Source organism: Scleropages formosus, chromosome 14 (genome assembly GCF_900964775.1).
Source record: "Scleropages formosus chromosome 14, fSclFor1.1, whole genome shotgun sequence".
Classification (NCBI taxonomy): Eukaryota; Metazoa; Chordata; class Actinopteri; order Osteoglossiformes; family Osteoglossidae; genus Scleropages; species Scleropages formosus.
The window spans coordinates 21004178-21014149 of record NC_041819.1 but is presented as its reverse complement, the minus strand read 5'-3'; positions in this window follow the sequence as shown (position 1 = coordinate 21014149).

Here is a 9972-nt window from a genome sequence, read left to right as displayed (position 1 = left end):
CACCTTTCTCTGACACTGAATTACAAGACAAACGTGGCTCTTAAAGAGATTAAAGATGCCACATGCACTGACAGGGAGAAAGGGGTAGGGATTTTGCTTGATCGAGCCCATTATGCATGCTTTTCCCCCTTCAGTTACTCTGAAGAAGGAAGGAGTAGAGTGTGTTCCCTGTACCCACCCAGCCGAGGTGTAAAATCTGATCCAACTGTGCACTTACACAAAGGAAAACTAATCAAATAGAAATAAATGTCATGAATAAAAGGCTTCTCACATCTTTCTCATGTTGTCACAGGTATGCTGTATGATACAATGAAATGTACCTATAACCATTTATGGAATCTAACGACTAGCCATGAACTGCACGGATTAATTTAGAGTTTGCGTATACAGTATGCGCATACATTATCCCGAGGTTATGAGAAACATCACAGAGACATTTCGCTGCTGACATACATGCCTGAGGTCCTCAGGTTTTGCATCGTCTGGCGCTATGCTTCGTCAGATTGTGACAAACTCGCTTCTGCTCTCATACTCAATCATATCAACCAGTCCGAGGAAGCCAGGTGGAGTGGCGGGTCGAGCTAGGCTGTGGTAGCGCAGCTGGAACGCCTCTGCGATACTATGCATAATGGACCTTTCAGTCGTCTGTCACAGAGATTCCTTCTGACTGAAGCGTGGAGCACTGCGCCATTTAAACAGAACCGATCCAAGGCCGATGCTGAAAAAGAACCGTAAAAAGGATAGTGAGTTGGATCAAGACCCATCTGGTGACCAAAGTTTTTTTTTTTTTAAGCAAATACTTTCACGGTAGAGGGGTGCGGTAAAGCAGTAGGTTTGGCCTGGGCCTGCTCTCTAGTGTGTCTGGGGTTTGAGTCCCGCTTGGAGTGCCCTGTGACTGACTGACGCCCCGTCCTGGGTGCGTCTCCTCCCCCTCCAGCCTTACGCCCTGTGTTCCCGGGTTAGGCTCCGGCTCGCCGTGACCCCACTCGGGCCAAGCGGTTTCAGTCAATGCGTGTGTGTGTGTGTGTGTGTGTGTACTTTTACAGTACAGGTGGTCCCTGTAAAAATTATCGTAAGGCGAAAATGCATTTAATACACCCAATACACACCTCTGCGTGACAGACTGGGAGATGGCGATCGCTGCTGCTGCCCAGCATCGCGAGAGAGTATCGCTCCGTGTATCGCTTGCCCGGGAAACGATCAAAATTCAAAGAACGGTTTTTACTGAATTTCTATCACCAGCTCAGCCTCGTAAAGTCGAACCATCGTAAATCGGGGACCGCCTCTATGTGGTGAGCAGACAGCGTAGGCCACGCCCCGTATGCATGACTGACAGTTGCACCTGGAAAAGGCCTCATTAACGGAAATAACACCAGGTGTGGTTGTTTAATGCCAATTAAACTCCAAAAAAGCATGAGTTCTGTACCGAGGGGAGAGAGGATTTTCTTGGTAGCAAAACGACTCTTGTTTCGTTTTGTGCGTTTATGGTTACAGGTTTCAGTCTTGAAAAGGCAATATTATTTTCCATTCTTATTTTCTTCAGTTGAGCCAGTGCAGCGTGGGTTTTGATCTTGTTATTGTCATGAGTTCAGAGACAATTTGCATTTAATGATGAAAAATCCATTCTGATACCTACATTTACATTTATTCATTTAGCTGAAACTTCTCTCTAAAGTGACTTACAATGTGAACCTTCTTACAATTATATACCCATTTATATAGCTGGGTAATTTTTGCTGGAGCAATTTAGGGTAAGTACCTTACTCATGGGTACCTGTGTGGTCTGATTATATCCTATACCCCAACAAGCCTGCTGTGCTTCAACCACCTCAGGCCACTTGATTGTCTCAGGATCAAGATGTATGCAGCTTCTCTGCTTGGGCCCCAACATGGTGGAATGGGCTCCCTCTGTCCTTCGGAACTGCTGGATCCCTTGCAGCATTCGAGAAGGGTCTCAAAATGCAACTCTTCTTCTCTTTCATTACATCACCTGTCTGAATCCCCTCTGAGTTTGCTATCAGTTCTCTGAGCAGCCACATGTGTCACGTGCACCAGCAAAAAATGTTGGCTATTGGACAAACTGTCCATGATATGAAATTTGTGTGTCAAGCGTCATCAAGTTCTCCCTGTTAAGTGCACCCTGAATTGTACATCTCTTTGGAAAAAGACATTTGCTAAATGAATAAATGTAAAAATGTGCGCAAAAAATAGTGTAATTGCACTGATCGTTACCTGGTCACTACTTAAATTAGATGGTGTCATGTGTCACAGTGCATGATTTTCTTTCTCACATAATTATATTGAACATGCACTATCACATTTCTTTCATAAATAAATGAGAACTTTCTCCTCAGACTTTACTAGCGCAGTGGGTTGATCTAGTCGTGGATATATAATATGAAATGATCAGGCTTCGATTTATTTTTTAGTTACAGCTAGACAGATTGAAACAGGGTGCACATTTTTTTTTTAACTTCATGATGAGTACTTAAGCATGCAGTGCTTCAGCCTGCAGTTAATTCAGATTTAATATGTCTAAATACAAAGCTAACCTCATATTGAGATACTACTTATGTATTAATCAGTGTAATTTAATGCTTATTTTAAGGTCCTCTCTGCAGGCAGGGCTACTTCTCATGGCAGAGGTTGACAGCATTCTTAAAGGATGACTGCTAGGGCTCAAGATATGTTGTAGAACATGGTGACATGGGGGGTAAAGATGCTCTCTCATAGCTCAGTGGGTGTGGGGTTTGAATCCAGCTCTGGGCGTGCAGGAGCTGCACGATTCTCCCCGTACTTGGACCCCCCTGGGCATGCATGGAGGGAAGCACTGACACACCACTTCCTTTCCTCCCTCGCGTTGGAAACCACGTGAGCGGTCCCAATGAGTTGGACTTCCATCTGTCCATGCAAAGTATGATCGTGTAGGGAAGGGTGGCCATGCTTGCGTGCCTACAGCCAACAATTCCGCCACCTGAGGCTGTTTGTCACACCGCCGTACCATGAGTCACATAAAGCCATGTGGGAGAGCAAGCTGCACCCTGATATGTGGCCTATCTCCTGTTGCAAGTAGATGTCAACTCAAAGTCTCCGGGAGAGACACTAATGTGGCCGTTGCACAAGAAGCTACAGCTGGATGCTGCTGTCATCTCCCCGGTGCAACAGAACTAATAATTATACAGCACTGCAAGACTCCTGCTCACGATGGCTGGATGACACGATGTCTCACACTCAAATCTTGGCCTACAAGCAAGCCAGCCTTGGCTGTCAGCAGCTGAGACACCCAAGGCCGGCTCCTTCATCTGAGGTTCTCTGTTTGCATCCAAGTGTAATCGAGTCAGTTTCAAGTTTCCCACAGTTCTGCGGGAGATTCTTCTTCGTCGGGGTAGAATTTGTCCTCTCGCGCACGGGTGCAAAGCCGACAACCACGGTCCTCCGAGTAAGAGGACGGGGGTGTTTGTTTCGAGGATGCACAGCGGTGGATTTCACTGTCACCTCGTCACCTTAATTTTAAAATTGAAAAGGATACCTGAGAAGCTGCTTTGTTATAGTCAAGAGATGCTCGAAATGAGGGATTCGGTCTACAAATGATTATACGCGCCGCGCATTCTTTGCTGCTATTCAGCTCCAAAAATCTGGATTAGTCGGAAGATCATGTATTATTTGCTGCTTTAATACTCCTGTTGTTTCCTATCTCGGAATATGTCACTTAAATAATGAACATAGTTGGAAAACAAGATGTCACATATCTCCTTTTTTGTCCGAGAGCAAAACCATTCCCCCCGTCATTTCAAACGACTGTTTTCAGCTGTCAGTCAACAGGAGGCAAAAAGCCTGTTGTTAAAATGTCAATAATCCAATTAATGAGTCACAACATGTTTCCTCACTACCGAAATTATAGAGAATGACTGGAGCAATGATGGGAAATATATTCAAGTGCTTCACGATGATGGAATGTCCACGTGGTAGCGGAGTCGGGAAGCTGACAGACAGCTTTGTTCTGTTTGACAAACAAAGCTGCCATTCGGTATGCACATATCAGGGTGTCTAAATGCTTCTAGAAAATTTTTACAGGTAAGAGTGAAAAAGGTAGAACAAAGTTATGCAGAAAAGCCCATAATGATAATGTCACATATGTAACCCAAGGGCAAATACTCCAGCAGTTTACCTTGTTTCAGGACCTATTATGTCAAAGCACTGATTACTGGTTCTATCCCATAAGACACAGGTTGGCAAAGTAATTGGAAAGCCGTCATCCTGAATGTTTGCGGAATACCAAGCAAAGCCTCCTGTCTGCTGTTGACGGAGAATCTGAGATTTGCCAGATTTAAATTTTTTAAAACGGGTCTGTTATTTTCAGATGGAAATCCATGGTTTACCTTTATTCGTTCAGCTGACGCTTTTCTCTAAAGTGACTTACAATGTTAAGGTTACAACTATTACAAGCTGACAGTTGTTTATCTATTTACACAGCTGGGTAATTTTACTGGAGCAATTTATGGTAAGTACCTTGCTCAAGGGTGCTACAGCTGGGGATAAAACCTGCAACCTTTGGATATAAAGGCAGTAACACTAACCATTACACTACTAACTGACCCTATTCATGTATTCTCACTTAATTATATGGAGCAAGGGACAAATGGGTTCATATTTACAGTTATTTATTCAGCAGACACTTTTCTCCAAAGCAACTTCCAATGAGCTCTACGTAGTGTCATCAGCCCACACACCTTATTCACCATGGTGACTTATACTGCTAGATACACTACTTACACTGGGTCACTCATCCATACATCAGTGGAACACACTCTCTCTCTCTCTCTCTCTGTCAGTCACACACTATGGATGAACCTGAACAGCATGTCTTTGGAGTGTGGGAGGAAACCAGAGCACCCAAACATTTACACTGCTAGATACACTACTTACACTGGGTCTCTCATCCATACATCAGTGGAACACTCTCTCTCTCTCTCTCTCTCTCTCTCTCTGTCAGTCACACACTATGGATGAACCTGAACAGCATGTCTTTGGAGTGTGGGAGGAAACCAGAGCACCCAAACATTTACACTGCTAGATACACTACTTACACTGGGTCTCTCATCCATACATCAGTGGAACACACTCTCTCTCTCTCTCTCTCTGTCAGTCACACACTATGGATGAACCTGAACAGCATGTCTTTGGAGTGTGGGAGGAAACCAGAGCACCCAAACATTTACACTGCTAGATACACTACTTACACTGGGTCTCTCATCAATACATCAGTGGAACACTCTCTCTCTCTCTCTCTCTCTCTGTCAGTCACACACTATGGATGAACCTGAACAGCATGTCTTTGGAGTGTGGGAGGAAACCAGAGCACCCAAACATTTACACTGCTAGATACACTACTTACACTGGGTCTCTCATCCATACATCAGTGGAACACACTCTCTCTCTCTCTCTCTCTGTCAGTCACACACTATGGATGAACCTGAACAGCATGTCTTTGGAGTGTGGGAGGAAACCAGAGCACCCAAACATTTACACTGCTAGATACACTACTTACACTGGGTCTCTCATCAATACATCAGTGGAACACACTCTCTCTCTCTCTCTCTCTCTCTCTCTGTCAGTCACACACTATGGATGAACCTGAACAGCATGTCTTTGGACTGTGGGAGGAAACCCACTCAGACACTGGGAGAACATGCAAACTCCACAGCAGCTGAGCGGGGAATCAAACCCACACCCTCTCACACCACCCAGCCGCTGCACAACAGCAAGTGCTACTCACTGTGCCACCGTGCCACGCTGCATGCGTATCATCTCTACGTTGCCATCTATCTGAATACCTTACCACATTTGTGTCCTCCACACCTTCTTCTAGTTAAGTGCCTTAACACATTGTTGTGTCCTTCATATCACCCCCTTGTTGAGTACTTCAGCACACTGCCGTCTCCTTTACTGTATATCGCCCTGTAGTTGAGTGCCTTATCACACATCTGTGTCCTTCATATCAACCTCTTAAACATTGTGTCCTTCATGTAGTCCTCTACACATTGCTTCCTTCTCTCTCTCCCATTCTCTGTGATGAGTTAAAGTTGAAACTGCTTATGACAAATACGGCCAGCTTTATCGTGATGTACTATATTTGAAAAGCAAAGCTAACTTTGGCCTTGGAGTTCCTTCTGCGGTCAAAGACGTATGAGAAACAAAAAAAGGAAATGAAAAACATGCTTTCAGTTTTATGGCATTCTTCTTTCAGCTACCGTATGATTAATATTGTTCAGATTTACATTTAATTTGCATTTACATTTATTCATTTGGCAGGTGTTTTTTCCACACAGCTTACAAGTTAAGAAGCAAAGACTGAACAACAAGACCAAATTGCATGACAGATGCCTGCATGGATTTAACCAGTAAGTTAAGATTTATTATTGTATTTTAGTGCATTTTGTGCTGTAGTACATACGTATAGCAACATGTAGTTGTGGATGTCTAGATAACTATATGTAACTGTGCATGCAATAAGTAAAAAAAAATAATAATATGTGCTATATATCAAAAAAGCTTCTTGGATGGAAACATTATAAAGACGATGCCCTAAGGATTTATATAAGGAATTCTAATCCCACATACATTGTCTGAACCGCTTGTCCTATTCAGGGTCGCGCGGAGCCAGAGCCTAACCCGGCAACACAGGGCGTAAGGCTGGAGGGGGAGGGGACGCACCCAGGACTGGACACTAGTCTGTTGCAAGGCACCCCAAGTGGGACTCGAACCCCAGACCCACCAGAGAGCAGGACCCAGGCCAACCCACTGTGCCACTGCACCACCATGCCCTTCCCCCAACTCCTAATCCTTCCTAGGAATTTTTTTCAGAAATTTGAAACCATCGTCTCATATTCCTCAGTGGACATTTGAATACACTTTAGTGTCATGTTGTCCAGGGCGTACCCTGCCTCACACCCTATGGTTCTGGCTCTAGATCGTGCATTGGACAAGCAGTTATTGATAATGGATGGAAGGATCAATGCCATCATTTTGTCCTGGTAAACCACATGAAAATTAATCTTTTCAAATGTTCACATTGAATATATGCATTTCCTTGTATTTTAAGTTTCAGCATCCAATCAGTTCAAGATTCATGACAAATGGAGAATGTCTTTTTAAAGCAATTAGCATCTTATTCTCTATTTTTTTTCAGAGTGACGTGTGTCATTTTGTGTCTAAATATCTGCCTCTAAATCATCCTGATTTTGTAAAGGACAAATGCATGATGCTTTGCTGTTTCTGATAATGAATGAATAGCTTTGTGATTGTCAAACAGTCTTATATCACACAAAGGCAGTCAAATACTGCTCCAGCCAAGGGCAGTATAGGGTCTCTTTGGAATATCTATACCGTTTTGCATTACTGGCTTGCTTGCTGGGATGTCTCACATTTGACTCATTTAAACAGCTGGCTTCCCAAAGAAGCAAAGGAATTTAAGGATTATTCTCAAGGGCGCAGCACTACTGCCATATCACAGCATTTGAAATTCCTTAGAGGAGTATGAACACAATAAGGTGATTTTACTAAGGAATTAATGTAAAGTTAAATTAGATGTATATTTATGGTATGGCGTAGTGTGTGAATTTATGTGTTTTAGGTCATACGTGAATCTGAATGTTGACAATAATCGCACACTTTTAACGTGGGTATTGGATGGGTTGTATTTCTTAGGCTTTGTAATTTGAATACAAGGGAATGATTGTAGCTGTATTATTTACAATTGTTTTCAGTGGTATACTTTGTTTTTCACTGAGTTCATGGTACAAATCTAAAAAAATCCAGAAGTAAGAGTACACCCAGCCCTCACATAATGGAATCATTTGTTCTGTGAAATCACCTGTTAGATGAATCCGCATTGTGAGGGCATTAAATTAACCATTGTATCTTATGAAAAAAAGTCCCCAGATAAAAAGTTGCCTAAAATTCATTAAGATACCAAAATAAAGTTTTTAAAGGCATGGCAATAATAATAAATTCTTTAATATTTGTAATAAAATCATTAGTATCTTGTCTTTTAAAATTGTACTTTCATTCATTACTTCGTATACTTTATTTCTATAAGCACTCTAAGGTCCTGGGTTCAAATCCCAGATCCTGCTGTATTACCCTTTACAAACATACTTGCCCAGAATTGAGGTTATGACTGATGTGATTTTTTTCATTGCACTTAGCCAATAAAGGAAAACAAATTACAGTATTTAAACGTGCAACACTGTGCCAGTCGGCTCAGTTTCCAAACTGCTCCTCCGCAAAGCTTCCCTCCTCACATTTTGCAGCCTCTCATGCTAACCTATATATAGCCCATATCAGTTGTAATAAGTCATCACTCATCAATGCTAAGAAGAGAACCCCGATACAGCTTAGGCAGAAGTCACACTCTGCGTAAAAACACTAATCCCGGCAGATTACAGGGCAGAATTTCCGTTTTCACTAAATCAGACCAACACACACCCGAGGAGGGAAGGGGAATGTATTATCACAGCTCTGCAGTGTGTCGTCACACAGCGTCGTCTCAGAACAGCTCGCCTAAAGCGGCCTTCTGTTTCCACTAGAGAGCCACACGGCGAGAGCAAGAAGGAGAGAGATTTACACACTGGGAGGGAGCTAAATGCCTCCGGATGGTGGCGTACAGGACGGCTGAGTCACTGAAAGGGAGCTACGTGGCAGGTCATATTCCTCAGAAGGAAACTGCTGTTGTACCTTTGAGACCGGTATAAGTGTGAATGAATATGGCTGAATGTATAGGTGCAACCTGGCGAGTTTTTATTTTTCACATAAACGCCCAAACTAAAAATATTACTGTTGTTGTTGTTAACCTTAACAACAATAATAATAATAATAATCTTTATTTATCTGACCCTTTTGTCTAGGGTGACTTACACCGTCAGAAAACAACCAATTTTACATTATTTTGCATATGTATATCTATCCATTTTCATTAACCGCTTGTAATGATCAGGGTCGCAGTGCCCTGTGTTAGAATCAGTGGGCGCAAGGCCGACGGGGGTATACCCAGAATGGGACATGAACCCATCACTGGGTAGCCCCTATGTATACAGCAGTGTATTTTTCCTGTTTCAATTCAGGTAAGTCACTTGCTCAAGGGCACTACAGCAGGAGTGGGATTCAAACATACAACCTTCAGAATGTAAGGCACCGGCCTTACAAACTATATCACCTGCTATGCCAGTGATAATAACTATTGAAAAATTATGTTAAACAAAAGTAAAATTTAAAAACTCTGTTGTCTGGTACATCGAAATGTTACAAAAGTCCTTATCTGTCACTGGCAAGCACGTGCTTTTCTCCGTCCTGTCCCTGAATTCAGTTTCATTTAATCATTGAAATTAAGATGTAATAATAAAGCTTGTCATGTTTAATCAATGGCCATCATTTATAAAGTCGCGAGACAAAAACTCTTTTGACCGGCTTTATGTATTAGTAGTCTGCACTGGTGTCACTGATAGGCCTTGTTCAGACAAAGGGTTTGATCCATCTACAGGATCACCTGAACTTACTCTGTCTTCGCTAGAATTCCATCGTCGAGGAATCCATCATATTCGGGCTGCTACGAGCAGTGGCAGCACAAGCTCGAATTCTCATTTAATTTCAGTGGGAAAAAAAAACATGGATCAAAGATGAACCTTTGTAATTTTTTGAAGGAAATTAAAGTATTCTGACTCTTGAGTAGAGTGTATCTGCAAAACATGTTTTTATGTGTATTAGCAGGGATCTAAAATCAATGTGTTTCATTGCCACTAACCTTCATCTTTTGATTGTAAGGGGCTGGACAGTAATTATTTTTTGAATATTTTAAATGAATTCCAAACAAAACAGTTTATACTTTAAACTGACAAAAGCAATGACCTGTTGGCACAGATAGGAGCATGGTGGTTGGTGAAATGATCTATATTTTAAACAAACTGTGGTGTTACT